Genomic DNA, 15,872 nt, shown 5'->3' with positions numbered 1-15,872 from the left:
TACGGACTCCAACAGCGCTAGGGCCATTGACAAGAGGCTAGATCTAGACTGAATAATTTGGGGGATACTAGTAGTAGACCCCTAGTAGATCTACTAGATTTAGATTTAGATTTTATTTTTAGGCTTAGATCTAGATCTAGACCTAGATCTAGACTTAGATCTAGCCTAGGCCTATCAATTATCATCTTTTTCATCGACAACCAGGCATGACAACGTGTGTTAATGTTAGATGGCTACGAGTATAGCCTAGTGAAATCTACTACTAGTACTATACTCTAGAAATTGTTTGTGTTCTTGCAGTTTATTGCAGGAGTTGCTGTTTCGATACTTAGGTTGCAATAAAACTGAAATTTGCGGTTAGTAAACCCGACAGGGCTTGCAACGAACACTCACGTTCACGTATCACGTGATCACGTATCACGTTTTGCGCTGTTTCGTAAAATAGGTGACCCTAATTTACGAAGTGTAGGGTCTACCATTCGTTGTTTTCCACGCCGGTAAAACACGAATGATCACGTCTTCCAAAAAGTGACGTGAGTGTTTAATCAATATTTTTATAATTGCAAGCGCTTGTTACTAAGACTAGTCATGACGTCACCGTAATATGTATGATTTGTGTGTACGTACCATCGAAATCCAAGTAAGTAGAAGGATTTTCCGAGACCGCTGAATTGCACCGCCGTGCGCCATCTTAGATAGAACGAGCGTTGTGAAAGCGAACTGCGACTACGTGCTATGTGTATGCTCAACTTTCGTCTGCAAAATGCCATATTGTGCAGCTTTCAACTGCACCAATCGCCTTAAAAGAGGCTCTGGAATAACCTTTCATAGTTAAGTGATCACTTCATTAAAAACATGGCAAAAATAAACAGTTTTGCATGATAATCCGAACGCAGAAAGCCACAGACTAAAGCGTGTATTTACATCGGTCCCATCTATTCATTTCCATGTTTGTGAACTGTTTTCGCTCGAGTTCAATGACATCGGCTATGAACTATCAAAAATATTGAATTCCACAGAGCTGCAAAGTATTATAAACCGATAATATCGAATACATGATATCCAGAGAATACTGTACTGTTTTGTGTTTTGTGTTTTGTGTTTTTTTTTTTTTTTGGGGGGGGGGAATCATTGGGGCATAAGCAGGTCACTTTCTTTCTTTGACTTGGTGAAACTTGGTTCAAGTTACTTTGAAGATTAACTTGAACTTATGAACATGTTGCATCGCGGCGCTGGTATTAATAGTGACACAATTTCCCGTGAGTCGTCAGCCTTTCAAGCATTATTGTAAGAAATTTACTGGAATTTACTCAAAATTTACACCTTAATTTTGGACATTTAAATTGTTGTAAAACACAAGAAATTTTACTCATCAAAGTTGGTCATTGTGAAAGTTACGACCTGTCAGTCATGGCAGTTAAAGAAGCTACCTGCATGAACCTTCCTACGTCCTCTAAAACTTACTCCTCAGATGAATATGTGTAGATTATGTAGTGATTTCATATGGCCTAGTAAAGCACAGCACTTGAAATACAAATCAAGACAAAAAAAACACCAGGCAATATTTTGCGAAGCTCCCATTATTCTGGTACATGTATATTTTTAAAGACATAAACATTTTGAAATATTTGGGGATTTCTGCTGTAAAAGGGTAAAAAAATTGGTCAATCTTATTTATGTGTATTTTTTTACATAATATTTCACCATTGATGAAATAAATATACTAATTCAAACAGACTATTTCATCTTCTCCTTCCCACTGAAATGACAGAATGTGCACTACAGGGATAATATAGTATACGATATTTATTACGATGTTTGCCCTATTGGTCTATTTTGTGTTTTATACATCTAGGCTTACCCAGAGAGAAAGGAATTGTGTGATTCTATTATATTGACACTAGCCTGTCTTCTGTCTGACAGGTTTAGGTATAGTTTGAATCTGATTGCATAAATTAGATTTGAGATTAGAATTTGCGAAAGAGGGATCAAAGAACTTTAAAAAAAAAACTGGATTATTGTCAACGTGTTTCAGGAAAGGGATTTTCTTTAAATTTTGTATTTTAACTTGACTCTGATCACTTATGGTTCCCAAAGCTATTTACAAATTATTGTGCGTATGTTTCTTGATAATGGATAATGTTTTCGGTGATGGCATAGTGCCACATACATGTGTGTACAAACAAATTGTTTCGTCAAATTAGATAAGGAAGTCACTCATTATGTTGTATGAAAATCTGTATACAGAGGTTTACGGTGTATGCAAACGATCCCTGTTTTTTTATAAAATATTGTCCAATGATTTTATTGTTCAATGTGCAGTGTCATCTATTCTACACTATTGAATTCAAACTGTAGTTGCAATGGTTGTATCCATGTTTACCAACTGAAAGAGCTTGAGCTAAATGAAAGTTGCAACTTTCATCTAGAGTAAAAATCTGTTTTAAAAGTTTTCACTGAAATCAGATGAATCCATACATTGCTTCATGAACAAACCAAAGAGAGGGAAATACTGATTCATATGTATTATATCTTGTTGATGTCTAGTTTATTAATGAAGTATGTTCAAGTTTTGAGTGCTAAAAGGGAGAAAATCTTGCCTTTTGTACATTGTAGTCAGTCAAATGCAAATGTACATGTGATTATTTCTCTGTGTGTTAAAATGAATAAGAAATGTGCCGGTATAAACATAATGTGCCATGATTGCTTAATTGCTTGAGGAACGTTTTTTTCCACACCATTGAGGATTTTTTTCTTCATATCCACCATTGCAATAGTTCATGGATGTTTTGATATGTACTGTATACATTCATGTAATACATAGCGCAATGCCAAGGTTAAAAAAAAACTTAATAAAGATGAAAGTATTCACAATTATGTGGAAAGACATGTGAATAGTTGCCACAATGTGTCATTACTTAACACTTCTTAGACAAATCTTTAATATGCCTATATGGGATGAAAATAATATCTGGCAGCTAAATGGTAGCCTCCCAAGGGAAAGAAAATATATAATATTAATATTCAGTGGGCCTACTTCTGCAGTGCCAAGAATCAAAGGGATAGAGAAAGAGAGAGGGGAGAGAGGGAGTAGAGAAAGGGGTAGAGAGAAAGAAGGGGAGAGGGGGAGTGTGAAAGAAAAAGAGAGGGTGGGAGAGAAGGGGATAGAGAGGGGGAGAGTGAAAGAAAAAGGGGGAGAGAAAAAGAGAAGGGGATAGAGAGAAAGAGAGAAAGAAAGGGAGTGTGAAAGAAAAAGAGAGGGAGAGAGAGAAGGGGATAGAGAGAAAGAGAGAGGGAGTAGAGAAAGGGGTAGAGAGAAAGAAGGGGAGAGGGGGAGTGTGAAAGAAAAAGAGAGGGAGGGAGAGAAGGGGATAGAGAGAGGGGGAGTGGGAAGAGAAACACAAAGACTGAGAATTTACGAGTGTGTGTAAAGAGAAAGTGGGAGTGATTTATATAGATAGAGCCTAAATAATTTGATATATTCTTTCTATCACAGAAAGAGACAAAACTAGCCTAATACCACAAATGATATTTAACAAAATAGTCTAGCTCTTTTAGTCTTTATGCAAAAAAGACCCTAAAATTTCAGCTGCCGCTCTTATTCCAATATTCAAGTCATCAAACATCTGTATGGGACTTGGAAAAGGGCATAAACAATATATGTAAAGATATTTTTCACCAAAACTAACAATAAAACCCTGGTTTCTGGACGTCCCTTCCTCCAATTGCAATAGGAGCTTGTACACAATACGTATGCGCAGGCGATTTCTTGTACTACGCAAAATGGCGGCGGGCGCACTCGAGCGGTGCCATTGCGCTGCGTGAAACGTGAACGGACACAATCCTTCTACTTGGTTTGAGTTCGTTGGTACGTACGAGTATACACGTATCGCCTGCGCCTAGCTAGCTGACAACAACGCGTCGCGACGATATCGACAAAGTCGGAGAATGGGTGAGTAATTGATTGCAATATGAGTAGATTTAGTGAATTTAGTGATTAATTTTGAAAAATTTGTAATAGTTTTCGTGATCTTCGGTAATTTCTTTTCATTTTGAGACTGTTCTCAACAGATATTTGGGGAAAAGGCTAGGGAAATATTTCTCTTCAAATTGCACTTTGATTTTCATCGTCGTGAAGTAGTTTGACTGCGGTTTGCCGTCATGTCACCCAGTTGGGGCCCGGGGTTCCGGCAGGCCCACCCCGTGGAATTGCGGTGCTCATCTGCAAATTTGATCGTCATCATGAATCTAATTCATCAATCATTGATTGAATTTAAATCTAGATTTAACGTACACCTTCAAATAATCTATGAAGTATGATTTCTTTATTAATCCAAGTGGGTTAATTCTTGTTAAAATCTTTAGTAGTCCCTTCTTCTAGACGTGGACTCCGTTGAGGTACTCCCCCCCCCACTGAGCAAAACATTTGATTGATTTCCACCCCATGTTAAATTTAACGCCAACCATGACATAAAAAATAGCTTTAAGCTTGATCTATTTTATTGTTAAGGAGAAAGGGATGCCTTGATTATTGTATTGGTTTTTTCCTTCTTTTTATTCCAACAGATTGAAACTAAAGAGCTAAAAGAAGTTAACAACATGAAGCAGAAAGTCCCATGCAGGTAAAATTACCAGGTTATTTAGCACACAAATATTAAACGATCACCTACATCATACATGTATTAATTCACTAAAAAATTAATGGAACTAAGTTGACGTTGCAATTATAGCGCTTAGAGACTTCGGTGGTGAGCGCTTTATAAGTAACATTTTTATTATTATTTTTATTATTATTAGCGTATATAGTGGAGGGTATATTTTATTCTAGTTCTGCACCTAGCATACAATTTCAATTTCAATTTCAAATTTATTCACATTTCCAACAAAACATTACAAATAATTATAAGCATTTAAAACAAATTTAAGAAATACATGTTGGAAACAGAGGGGTCCACTAAAAAGCAATGCTTGTACAAGTGTGAACACCTCAAATGAAACTTAGGAATAATGAGTAATTAAATTTACTATTCTGTAATGACAAAAGGAAATACAAAATAGGGGAAAGAAAAATGGGGATGCCAACAGAGACGAGAAAGGGACAAGACAATACTTTACACGACAAAAATAGAAGAACATGGTCATAATTATACAAAGAGTAGACAATGACAAAAAGAAGTGAGAGATCGAGGGTACAGAAAAAAATACTAAATGATGAGCTGCATGTGGGGTTGAGAAGAAGATAAGGAAAGAGAAATATTGATGTCTTTAATTTTTTTGGTTTACAAAGGAAAATGTGTCCTTATTTAAAGGAGGTCCTGTGTGCCCGCCCCCCCACCCACTCAGTGTTATTTGGGGTATGCGTATGCGTGTTCCCTCCTTTTGAAAATACCCCCCTAAGTCTGGTGTGTAAAGTCAATACGGGCCGGATTTTTGTGTACTATGAGCCAGACTTCTCATTACCCCTCATTACTCTTTTGTAAGGGCTCCTTTCACTTCTTGAGCAATGAAGATGAAGAAGAACACAAAATAAGATGAAAGTCTGTTTATAGGATGTATTATGGTTGATATGTATCCATTAGTATCAGTTTTAAATTGAAGTACCTACTTTGTTTTCGGTCATGTAGGATGATGCTTCTCTACAGTGGGTGATGAAGGCATGCTGGTTTACAAACTCAGGAGAGGAACAAAGAAGAGATATTGACGGGATCATATCTAGAGATGCGGGCCTACTACACTTCATACGAGCAAGTGTGCTAATATACATGTAGGTACCCCAATAAACTGTTGTGGAACACATGTCATGCAGAAAATTATAGATCTGACGAAGATATTTTTCATTGTCAGTTGACTTGTAAAAGAATAATTGACTGAATATCACAATTGTGATTTAGATTAAAAATTAAATGTCAATATAGATGAAATATAAGTCTACGTTACGTTACGTGTGTTTCAGTAGCATTATTTCCAGTATACTCTCTGGTCCAAGTTGTTGGGTCATTTTATGTCCCATACTTAAAGATGAAGTTGAGTTCTGGTCATGCAATTGCATTGTGAAAGAAACGGTGTGGAAACGACCAGAAAATGTTGATCATCTAGCATATAAGAATTTGTGTGTATTGCAAGGTTCTGCAATCATCAAAATGATAAGAAATTTGGCCAAGTCTTGGTAAAGTTACAAAGGCTGTACACAGAAAGATGTATATGGGACTACACGAACACGTGGCGTAAAAATCCTACCCCCGAGTTTTACGATGTTACATGACATATTTAGAATATAAAGGCATTTGAAGAGCCATGCTTTTCAGGGAACATGTCTTATCTGATGTTCTTCCACACTTGCATGATAAGAATGATAACGCTCACAAATTATTTTTCACCTCTTCCCAGAACTCAACCTTCTCTTTAAAGGTAATACACAGTTTTAGTATGGGGTCATAAATTTGGTTCAAATGAACATATTGGACGCATATGAGATCCTACAGTATTCAGTGATCGTTGTCGCGGTTGTAATCGAGTCTAAAATTATGAAATTGTAAATAATAAACTCTTTATGTTGTATAGCTCCCTCTCAAGGTCAAGATATAAATTTTTCTTGACTAAAATCGACCAATTTGCTATTCTCGTTTGGAAGTTATATATCACATCTACATATTCTGAGATTTTCATGGTCGCAGCTACCATTTGAAATTTATCAAAATTTACCGGGAGCACCAGTAAATATTTATATTCAATTTTTCTCGAAAGCAGAAGTGTTTTAGAGGCTAAGTTTTCTAGTGCTTATAATACATCCACAGGGGCATTCAAATATATCAAAATTGTAAAGAATCACTATCCACCCAATTTTCAAAATTTCGTAAAACTTTGTATTACCTTTAACCGAGTATTATTCAATAATGAGCACGAGTTTACATCACAAGTACATTGTATTACTTATTTCATACCTTGTCTGAACCAAACTCCAGCAGTCCTATCGTCTCAATGGGATCATCAGAAATAATCTAAAATGTGGTCAGAAACTAGTCTTGTACGAAAAATAGTTTCGGTTTGCCCAATAGAACCCCAAGTGAATTTCAATCCTTCCTTTTTCTGAGCAGGTATCAGGGTGTGTGTTATTAGTCGTCATTGATTTTCTTATATCTTATTTCATTTTTCCATTCAACAGACTTGGGTTATCACTACAGCCCTTTCTTCTGAAAACTAGGCTACAACTTTACTGATGAATGCAGAAGACATCTACACGGGACTACGTCTTAAAGATGCCACCCTCATATTATGCAAGAGTACAATAGAGATGGGTTTAAACTGGAATATTTACATGATATTTATTTGTAGAATACCACATTCAATAAAACCAATGAAGTTTATTATCTTGTCAACGTAGAAATAATTAAAGATAACTAATCCTCAATGAATAAACATTAAAATTCTAACAATGTAAACTACCATCTTATAAGATGAAACTGAGGACTGGGCAGAAAGATTCTCCTTGAAATTTGAGTGATAAAGATCTATCAGTCATATCAAAGATTGAATTAATTAATGATATTTTAATTATAATTATACTTGTTGAAATTCATTTACCTCTATGGACGGGGGGGGGGGGGCTTGCTATCCTCTTCCTGGTGCTGTTATTACATGGTCCATGTAACGGGTTGCAATAGTGTAAACATATGATTATATGTTTATATTAGAAGGACATAGAAAGTGAAAAGTTTTGAATTATAGCATTAGTGTTGGTAGAAGTAACGGCAGTGTTGATTGTTAATGGGAGGGGGGGGGGGGGGTTGTTTCCCCAGTGAAATTAACGGTATACCAATGTAAAGTTAATTAAAAAAAGAGAAAACTATTCTTAAAAATAAAAATTATACAGGACATGGCCTCCTAACAAAAACCCTGGTACCACTTCGGTGGTGGTGTTGTGTTTTTTTTTTTTTTTTTTTTTTTTTTTGGGGGGGGGGGGGCAAACCAATTAAAAATTTCTAGTGTTAAATTCAATTGTCTTTAAAAAAAAATTATGTAAAGATATTGAAATTAAACAATGGTTCACTTTCCTTTTTTCAAGTTAGAAAACTTGAATAAAATGATAACCCTAAATTAAAAATGTTCTACTTCTAGCAAAGCTTCTGCAAAGGCTGCAAAAGGTAGAGTGAAGAGAATCCAATTGAAATGTGGACAGTAATGGAGTGAATATGGAATGGTTGATCGTAGTTGATAACGAGGGAATGCAAATGAGTGGTAACAAGTACGACTGAAAGTGAGACGGAAAGGAATTGCAAGAGGTTGTTCAGACAATGGAACAAACCTTGCAGAAGATAATTTTCGGAGAGAAAGAGAGAAAAGGGGAATCATTAAAAAAGGAAAAGGGGCACCTATCAGTAGGAAAAGGGTACTTACAAGAAAGGAAAAGGAGGCATGTGTCATAAGGACATTGATGAAAAAGGAAAAGGGCTCTTATTTAAAAGGTAAAAGGGCACATATCAAAAGGTAAAAGGGCACTTATTAAAAATTATAAGGGGACGCGTGACAAAGTAAAGAATAAAAAAGGCTTTTATCAGATATCACAAGAGGCACTTATGAAAAGGGAACAGTGGCACTTATAAAAGGTAAAAGGGGCATCTGTCAGATTTGAATAGGGAGTAATTAACGCAGGTGGTAAGGGGGCGTTTAATAAGTAGGCCTATGTGAAAGAATGTGTTTTTATCTCGAGTTTGTCTCATCATGCGTGGGATCTGTGGGTGCTGGGGTTCCTGAAGCAACCCTATACATGTATTTTCTTCAGTGGGTGCATATAACCCATGGACATTTTTGTAAACCTTCAAATGATGAATTATCATCGAGTCCCCCCCTCATTTTTTTTGTCAGCTCGTGACAAACATAATCCAGATGAAATAATTTCTTCACAGCATATCAGTGGCGGATCCGGGGGGGGGGCGAAACGGCCGCCCCCCCCCCCCTATTGGCGGCGCAAAAAAAAGGAAGAAAAAAAGAGGAAGAAAAGAAGAGAAAAAAAGAAAGGAGAAGAGGAGAAAAAAAGGAGAAGAGAAAAGAAAGGAGGAGAGAAAGGAAAAAAGAAGAGAAAAGAAAAGAGAAGAGAATTAAAGAAAAGAGAAGAGAAAAGATAACGAAATTATTGAATAGAGGGGGGGGGGGGGGGCCGGGCCGGCCGCATAAAATCTCGAGCCGCGGATTCAAAGTTAAACGTTAAGAACAGCCCCTGCGCTACAAAGGTCATCACTCTGAAGTGAGAAATTTGAAAGGGCACAATATTTTGGGTGTCTTTTAAATAGAAGTTATATACTCAACAGTCAAATTCTAAATTAACGGTAGGGCCGCTTCAAAACTCTTATTTTGCCCTTCATTTGGATTCAGCTCATACCAACTCGCTTGTGCTTGTATTTGAACTCATGTTGGTAGTAATCATGGACAGGGGCGGCAATCCTGGGTCCGATAGGGGGACACGTCCCCCAGGAAATTTAGAAATATAGCTAGAAAGAAATATAGCGAAAAGAACGTACATATTGGGCTCAGGGATTTTCTAGAATGCATAATTTCAGCATTCAACATTGAAAAAATCTCGCTTGGTCGCTACGCCCCGGCCGGCCGCGGCCCTCGCCCGATAACACAAAACTATGACGCTCCCGGCCGTGATTTATCCATGGTTGGTGTAATAGATCTTTTTTCCATTTCATTTCTACTAACCTAATTGTGTGCCATCACAATCATGATTGTTTCATTTTCCCTTTAAAGCAGGCGCGTAGCCAGAGGCGGTAGGGGCAGTAAGATGACATAGGACGAAAAAGGAGCAGACAAAGAAACATTTTTGAAAATTCTGACAAGTCGAGAACGGTACAACGAATCGTCTTCTTTCTCTAATAATTTAATGAAATGTCAAAGCTTCCGCGCATCGCTCGGGAGGGGGGCAACTGAATGCAGAAAAGGATTGGGAGTCGAGAATGGTAAAACGAATCGTCTTCTTTGTCTGATAATTTAATGAAACGTCAGAGCTTCCCGCGCGAAGGAAAACTGAATTCAGACAAGGAATACGAGTCGAGAATGGTACAACAAATCGTCTTCCTTCTCTAATAATTTAATGAAACGTCAAAGCTTCCGCGCTTCGCGCGGGAGGGATAAACTGAATTCAGACAAGGATTAAGACTATAGAACGGTACAACGAATCATCTTTCTCTAATAATTTCAATTTAAACTATAAAAGGTCAAAGCTTCCGCGCTTTGCGTGGTAGGGGGAAAAACTGAATTCAGACAAGGAATACGAGTCGAGAATGGTACAACAAATCATCTTCTTTCTCTAATAATTTAATGAAACGTCAAAGCTTCTGTGCTTCGCGCGGGAGGGGGAAAACTGAATTCAGACAAGGATTAAGACTATAGAACGGTACAACGAATCATCTTTCTCTAATAATTTCAATTTAAACTATAAAAGGTCAAAGCTTCCGCGCTTTGCGTGGGAGGGGGAAAACTGAATTCAGACAAGGAATAGGAGTCGAGAACGGTAAAACAAATCGTCTTCTTTCTCTAATAATGAATAAAAGGTCAAAGCTTCCGCGCTTCGCGCGTAATTGGGAGGGGGTGGCAGCGAGCTGCCCGAATATGAGTTTTTTTTTTAATATCTTTTCACGTTTATTTTGGTGATAAATAACACTTTCACAATATTATGGTCAAATTGTTGCTCGCTCACTAGCCGAATTGTGAAACCAGAAAATTACTTTTTCGGGCAAAAGGCTATAGCCCCCCCCCCCGATGAAAATGTCCAAAATTGTACCGGTATGGTGCTTATAATATGACCTTGAAAAAACGGTCTGCGCAATTTTGGAATTTCCGCCCCCCATTTGATAGGCATTTGATTACGGTCAGATGAACATATTTGTATACCTTATTTGTGACACTGGCAAGACACTGATTTGCGTGAGGTCCAGCGGGCTGAGCCCCCACAAGCTCAAGGGTTTTAGGCACTAAATTACGGTCGGATGAGTATCAAGGGGCCCACTTAGGGCCCGTTTTAGGCGTTTAATTACTTTAACTACTCTGTCTTTCTTGCTCTCTTTCTTTCTATTTCTCTTTAATATACTTTTTCAAAAATTTCGGGCGGGGGTGGGGGAGGGAGCTGGAAGCTCCCGATCCCCACCGTTCCGCGGGCCCTGACATGTAGGCATCTCAAGAGGCATATTTCTTGCCTGTCTGTAAATTTAGGAATTTGTCATTTTACAACAAACGCATAAAAAAATATAATTTACTAAAGAATGAGAAAAAATCTCGGAAAATTATGACATTTCAGCATTAAGTGTAAACCACCGTTATGGAATTAGAAATAAACCACGATTAAATGTTATTTCCCCCGAGCCCCCCCCCCTCTTGTTGGCGGAAAAATCGCAACTGATCTCCCCTACCTTTCTTCTTTCTCTTTTTTTCTTTTAAGTTTGCTGGGGAGGGGGGAGGGGGGGGGGGGCAAGGTCCTTTCGGCCCCAACCTTTTACACACTTGTTGGCGGGATTAACCGTAAATGATCTATTTCCCCTTCTTTTCTTTTCTTCTTCTCCAATTTCCTTACCTTTATCTCCTCTTTTCCTTTTTTCTTTCCATTTCTTTCCTTCTCTCTTATTTTTTTTCCTTCTCTTTTTTTAAAGTTTAGTGGGGAGGGGGCGAGGGAGGAGGCAAGGTCCTTTTGCCCCACCCCACCCCGATCCACAACTTGTTAGCGGGAAAATTGCAACTAATACCCCCTTCTTTTCTTTTCCTCTTCTCCAATTTCCGTCCCTTTATCTCCTCTTTTCCTTTTTTCTTTCCATTTCCTTCCTTCTCTCTTATTTTTTGATTTGGGGGGGGGGGGGGGGAGGCAACAGCCTAGGACGCCCCCCGATCTCCTTATTCCCCCTTTTTTTCCCTTTCTCTCCTCTTCCCCCCTTTTTTTTCCTTCTTTTTTTCCCCTTCTTTTTTCCCTTCTTTTTTTTCCAGGGGGGGGGGGGGCAGGCGGGCCCCCGGCCCCCTGGACCCGCCTCTGCTTTCGCCCCCCCCCAAGTCAAAAGCCTCCCCACCCCCACCGAACTACAACTTGTTGGCGGGAAACTTGTTACTGATATCCCCCTTATTTTGTTCTCTTCTTCCTCTTTTTTTTCCTTCCCTTTATCTCCTCTTTTCCTTTCATTTCTCTCTCTTTTTCCTTTCCTTTCCCTTCCTTCTCTCTGTTTCAGGTTGCAAGGGGGAGGCAAGGCCCTTTCGGCCCCCGATCCACAGGTTGTTGGCGGGATTAATCGCAACTGTTCTCCCCCTCTTTTCACCCTTTTCTTTTCCTTCCCCCATATTTTGGGGCGGGGGGCAAGAGCCCCCCCCCCACCGAACTACAACTTGTTGGCGGGAAACTTGTAACCGATATCCCCCTTATTTGTTTCTCTTCTTCCTCTTTTTTCCTTTTTTCTTTCATTGTCCTTCCTTCTTATTTTCTTATGTGGGGGGGGGGGGGGGGGCGGGGGTGGGGGGTGGTGGTAACAACTGGGAGGCAAGGCCCTCCCCCCCGATCTCCTTTTTTCCCCCAGTTTCTTTCTCTTCTTCCATTTCCCTTTCTCTCCTCTTTCCCTTCTTTTCAATCTCTCTCTCTCTCTTCTCTCTTTTTCTGTTTTTTCCTTTTTCCTTTTTTTCCGGGGGGGGGGGGGGGGGGCCTTGATCCGCGCCAGAGTTACACAACATATTCTGACCTGAAGCAGCTTTTTTGCTATTAGTCTCTTCTCAATGACAATTTGCATTATTTTTTTAAACGCCAGCGTCAATTTACGTGAGCTTTCGTAGATTGCATATAGCAAATTAACTATTTGTTGGGTCACGTAACCCAACACTTCGTAGATTTGGGTGACCTGTTTCACGAAAGGGCGCAATACGTGATACGTGATACGTGAGTGTTCGTTGCAAGCCACCCGACAGCCAACTCAGCTCAGCTCCGGATACAGCACAGTAGAGGCTGCTGCAAAAAGGCCCGGCACTAGCCCGGGCGCTACACGCAGCTTTCGCCTTTGACTCGTGCCCACTGCACTAGCGCATGAAACTGGTCAATCACTCGCACACGAGCTCTCATAATTAGTCTTTGTTTAACCGCCAAAAAAGTATTCAAAAAAAAAAAAGCACATAGATGTCGAGTTAAGAATTTTGTTCTTCGTATTAGGGAATAAATATGACTTGTACTTACGGGATTTCTACGAAAAACCATTTCAGCATGGAAGTTGGGTTCATTGTATGATGATTGTCGCAGACGACGGTGAAGCGAAATAAAGAGAGTGGGCGTGGCCTAATTAGTCAGAAGGCTCGTCCCACTCGATTGAAGATTAAAAGTCCGCTGACAATTTGTCAGAGCTTGTTATGCGCTGACAGATTTAGTCAGCGCTGACAATAATATATTTTCCGCCGACAAAATGTTGATGAAACACCCCCCGATCCTCACTTCAAAAATTGACCGCATGTCTGCTAATTGCCCTCCGCTTATCCTAGGGTTACCCTGCGGGCCCCCTATAGGCATCGGGCGGCGCCCATTCATGATCCGTCGCCTGATTCCTCCCCGACCTCAATACATCGCACGATGCCCAAAGTTCGGGTAGCCTAGATATCGCACGGCGTCCGGGTTAAATGTAGCCTCTTGTCGATGTTCTCGCGCTGTTGGAGTCTCTAAATTCTGACGAGCGAAGCGAGTCAGAGAAACCGAGGCGCTTGCGCGGAGGGCCTCTTGACAAGTGATCTGAATTATATATTCATGAGACCCGATTTCTTACTGAATTATGCATGTCTAGACCGCAGCGATTGTGTGTGTGTACGCGTGTGTTCGGGATTGCCCAACTAGGCTAGTCTGCAAGCACAGACCCTAGTTTGACACTTTATCAAAAAATCATTGTGCCTTGAGAGAAGCCTAGCCCAGCTATCTACTGGTACCTACTGGTTGTACCAATATAGGTCAGGAGCAGCTATAGTACGTGGCATATGGTAGTCTTATAGTGCACACTCTCTTTTACGACTGACCAGGGTTTGTGCTTGCAGACTACAACTAGGCGGCCAGTCTCGCTCTCACGGAGGGAATTCGCACGGAGCGGTAGATATTACGTCATAGTCACATTTGGTTTAAAATATAGTGTTTCATTTTGTTATAGTTGAAACTACGCCTAACTGGCTCCGTTACCAGGCCAAAGCACTGAAATTGTGTTCATGAAACATGCCAAATTCACTCTTCGTCAAGTGTTAGGACATAATCTTCAGTGTCTGTTAATAAATGCAGTTGTAAAACCTACTGGTATTAGGAACGGGTGAATTCCTTTCGATTCTATTGATTTTTTTATTGGCAAAATAAGCCACGATAAACGTAAGAAGACCAATGCGGGCATAATTATATGCAAATAAAAAGATATTGTCACGATTAAGTGACTGAGAACATTCTAACAAAGTTGTTTAGTAATTTGCGATCGCTCGTGGAAATATTTACGAATGGTTTAGCAGCTGTTCGATTATTGATTGGCAATAATAAACAACTGGCCTGAGAGGCTTATTATGAGATGGAGGGATTTTGTCCGGATCCATATAAAAGAAAACAGTAGCGTATGTAACGTGTATCAATGAATAGATCAGACTTAATTTAACTTTTGAACAGACATTTTTTGCTTTTACTTTGCTACTTAGCAGGGAAATTATTTTCATGAATAGAAAATCGCAGAATAATATAATCTAATAAGATCAAGAAACACTACAGTATAAGCAATTAAGTTTCCTTTTTTCTTCATTTTCGTATTCCTCTTTTCTTTCAATGGAAAATTATCAAACATCCTACGTTTGTGAAACAGCAGTTTAAGGAGCAATATAATTTTCAAACTTTAAAATTAAATTCCGTTCTGGTCGTTGATGTTCTACAAGCGTTTAACGTTTATTCGGTAACTGCATCATTCGCAGATCAGCTGCCGACTTTTTCTCAACCAACTGTCGCCCGGTAATAGTGCGTTTATCGTGTCTTGCCACTCAGATATGTACATATCGAACCCCACTATATACGAACGTGATTTGCGGGATGTCGCGTTTATCGACTCTCCACGGTTCAAAATAAAGGCCTTGTCTCTGCGCACCTGCTTTGCGCCGTTTGACCCGAGAAGCAGACAGTTTCTCGGAGGTCAACATCAGCAACAAACACCCGGCAAACACCTCAGCTTATCGGCATCCCAGTTTAACTCTTTTGCCTTTACATTCGCACTCACGGGCATAATTATAGGGTAAAGGTCTAAACTAAGGATAACAAATAGCGAAAAGTTGTCGATCTTCATGGAGTTAGTAAATGGCATGTGCACGCGATGATATTAAAAAGTTAAAGAACTTAATCGCATGATGCGTAAACGATGAACAATGCAATGCATGCAAAAAACAATGAACGAGGGACGAGTACACATGCTACAACAACATGACACACAGCACATGGCACGTGCTATTTCTCTGAACCGGAAATTAGCCTGGGAAGGTCCTATTTGTATGTGTGGTTCAAAACGGCTTTGCAATTATCATCTCTCAGAAATGTGATTCTGGCTCTATGTCACATTTAAAACGCACTTTTTTCGGCGCTCCAATATACCCATGTACCCATATACCCATACCCTCTAAAGACGTTTGATTATAAAGGCTTTACTTTTATCACCTTAAAAATTTGCCTTAAAGACGTTTGGATACGCTGATTCTAGGCAAAAACGCACCCAAAAGTCGACAATCATAGGGGTTCTGTCGTGTGTCAGTCAGAAAACTATTGCCTTACCCTTGGAAGACTAAGAAAAGCCTTTCCACGGCTAGTTTGGTCTGAAAAGGGTTTTCGATGCAGCAGCGTAAACCTCCAGTCGACCAGAATGTCCCGG

The 15,872-nt window shown here is 39.5% G+C and overlaps 1 long non-coding RNA gene across 1 annotated transcript; it reads left to right on the top strand.

Moving 5' to 3' along the window:
- Positions 1 to 4,533: 4,533 nt before the first annotated feature.
- LOC115928219 lies at positions 4,534 to 7,179 on the top strand. The gene is made up of 3 exons (XR_004065950.1): positions 4,534 to 4,622; positions 5,625 to 5,764; positions 7,163 to 7,179. It is a non-coding gene; the product is annotated as an uncharacterized LOC115928219 (long non-coding RNA).
- Positions 7,180 to 15,872: the final 8,693 nt, after the last annotated feature.

This window comes from Strongylocentrotus purpuratus, unplaced genomic scaffold (assembly GCF_000002235.5).
Source record: "Strongylocentrotus purpuratus isolate Spur 01 unplaced genomic scaffold, Spur_5.0 spur5_scaffold_21, whole genome shotgun sequence".
Lineage (NCBI taxonomy): Eukaryota > Metazoa > Echinodermata > Echinoidea > Camarodonta > Strongylocentrotidae > Strongylocentrotus > Strongylocentrotus purpuratus.
The sequence above is the reverse complement of the archived record's forward strand: the minus strand, read 5'-3'. Positions and strand labels throughout refer to the sequence as shown.